The sequence below is a fragment of the Ictalurus furcatus genome, chromosome 9 (assembly GCF_023375685.1).
Source record: "Ictalurus furcatus strain D&B chromosome 9, Billie_1.0, whole genome shotgun sequence".
Lineage (NCBI taxonomy): Eukaryota > Metazoa > Chordata > Actinopteri > Siluriformes > Ictaluridae > Ictalurus > Ictalurus furcatus.
The window spans coordinates 14,469,471-14,471,970 of NC_071263.1; the positions used below are offsets into that span (position 1 = coordinate 14,469,471).

A 2,500-nucleotide genomic window follows, 5' to 3' on the forward strand; every position below is an offset into this window, starting at 1 on the left:
AGACACAAACAGACATGCACACAGAGATACACACAAACAGACATACACACACACACACACAAACAGACATACACACACAGACACAAACAGACATACACACACAGACACAAACAGTCATACACACTCACATACACACACACACACACACACACACATTGCACCAGGGTTAAATTCAAACTGACTAAAGACTCCATATGTGCATGCACCCTTAAAGAAGCGCTGATACTGAAGATAAGGTTAAGGTTATGTATATGTGCACAGAAAGCATTATTTACCTGCAGCTAGCCAGCAAGAGAGATGCAGAGCATGTGAGAGTGTGTGTGTGTGTGTGTGGGTCACATAGTGCTTCTTTAAGAGCGTGTTCACATACTGTATGTAGTCTTTAGTCCGTTTTCAGTTGAACGTCTTTGGAGCAGTTCGTTAGTGCAGGTGTGAACACAGCAATCACACTCGGGTATGGACCAAAACAAGTCGTACTCTAGCATCGTTCCATTAGCAGTCTGTGCAGGATTTCGCTGAGGTTTTTTTTGTGATTGTTGTGGCCCAAAATGCTTGAATTTGAGGCAGCTTTTTAAAAAATTTGCGATGGAATTTTTTCTTTTGTGCTTTTTTGGTGGAAAACTACTTGAATTGGTGAAATTGCAATTGCACAGAATTGTTTTGCACGGTCTTCCTAGGTGATGTTTGTTGGTAAATGAGACGTTTTAGCTGTACTCCTGAATCGAAGAGGGCTTTGGCTGAATGCACGTTGTGATGAGGTCACATGACGCGTCTTGGTCCAAATCTGCAGAAAATCTGCTGTAAATTTTTTTTTTAAATCGCAAGCCCCTCAGAATATTGCGAAGTTTCCTTGATTTTGTGTTCATTTCTGCGATCGCAAAATCCTGGAGGGACCGTGAACCAACCAAATACAGGAAGTGAACCAAACATGCCGTGTGTTTTGGAGTTGCGGATGTCGTTTGACTGTGTACGTGAGCTGCTAAAATGAGGCATGAGGTGCAAACTGAGCCAAAGGACAGAGCTGTGATAATGTGCTGTGTTCTGGAGATTTGGACTGACAAATAAAACGAGAAAATAAAAGGTGGATGCAATACACAAAATGTTTAAAGCTAGTTCATTCTGTAGTTATCTAGTAATATATGGAGTGCAGTGTTCTCCACACTCGACAGAGGTTTGTTTACTTTTTTCCATTGGTGTATTTCTGAGTGACGGAGTTTTATGCATGTGTTTAAAGCCCTACACACCCCTGGGGTGGCTGTGGCTCAGGTGGTAGAGCGGGTTGTCCACTAATCGTAGGGTTGACAGTTCGATTCCCGGCCCACGTGACTCCACATGCCGAAGTGTCCTTGAGCAGGACACTGAACCCCAATTTGCTCCCGATGGCAAGTTAGCGCCTTGCATGGCAGCTTTGCTTCCATTGGTGTGAGTGTGTGTGTGAATGGGTGAATGAGACACAGTGTAAAGTGCTTTGGATGAAAGCGCTATATAAGTGCGCCATTTACCTTCAGCCAATGGTTTTTTTCCTTTTAGGTAAGTTTTTAGTTAGTTAAATGGTTAGTTTGGTTAGTTAAATTATATTGTTACTCCTTGGCACCTAGCTTATCCACTACCTGTTATATCAGACACTTCCACACTAAAACTGTGTACTGTTCGGCGCTACACTGTCACTTACTGTGCCTATTGTCCTGTTTTAGTAGTACTCTACTGTCCTGTGTTGTTAGCACACGTCTGCACGTGCACTTTGTGTAGAATGTGTAGATCTTATTTAGTTCTGTGTCGTCTCATGTGGTTAGTTAGTGTGTTGTTTTGTGTGGTCCTGGAGCACCGTGGCCTGGAGGAACGTTATTTCGTTTCACTGTGTACTGCACCAGCTGTATATGGTTGAAATGACAATAAAAACACTTGAACTTGAACTAGTTGTGCGCACCGTGAAATGAACGAAACTAAACCAAACAGCAAACAATACGAAGGAATCCGTTTCACTCTTGATTTGGACTCGGCAAGCAGAGTAATACATGTGAAAGCTATTAAAAAAAGACCGTATTTAGTCTCTTCTGAAAATGTTTCTTCCTGCTTATCAGACTGCTTTTATTATTATCATCCTTACTCAGTCTTGTACAAGAACAGGCTTTAAATAAGAAAGCCTTACATTTCATTTCGCTTCTGCAGTATTTCTGGTTCGGGTTTAAATTAAGAAAAAGAAACAGCATGTTGTTTATCAGGGTTACTTTGCTATTCACCAATTCAATAATGTCTCTGCTGCTGTTCACGACAGAGCACACGCATGCACAGTTTATGTACTTTTATTTACATTTTATAATGCGCTTAGTAACAAATAATTACTCATTAGGTTTATTTACAGTCCTGACCTTGACCAAATAAACCTGACTACACGCTAATATTAGTGACTAGCAGCTACAGACGACTTGTAACCAGCTTCCGGTATTTTTTCTATGGTAATGATGTCAAATGTACACAACACACTACATACTTATGGCCG

At 41.2% G+C, this 2,500-nt stretch overlaps 1 protein-coding gene across 1 annotated transcript in view; it reads left to right on the forward strand.

The window, feature by feature from the left end:
* jmjd1ca (jumonji domain containing 1Ca) overlaps positions 1-2,500 on the forward strand; it is a 72,296-nt gene that overhangs the window by 28,820 nt on the left and 40,976 nt on the right. The gene's annotated exons all lie outside the window — the stretch shown is intronic.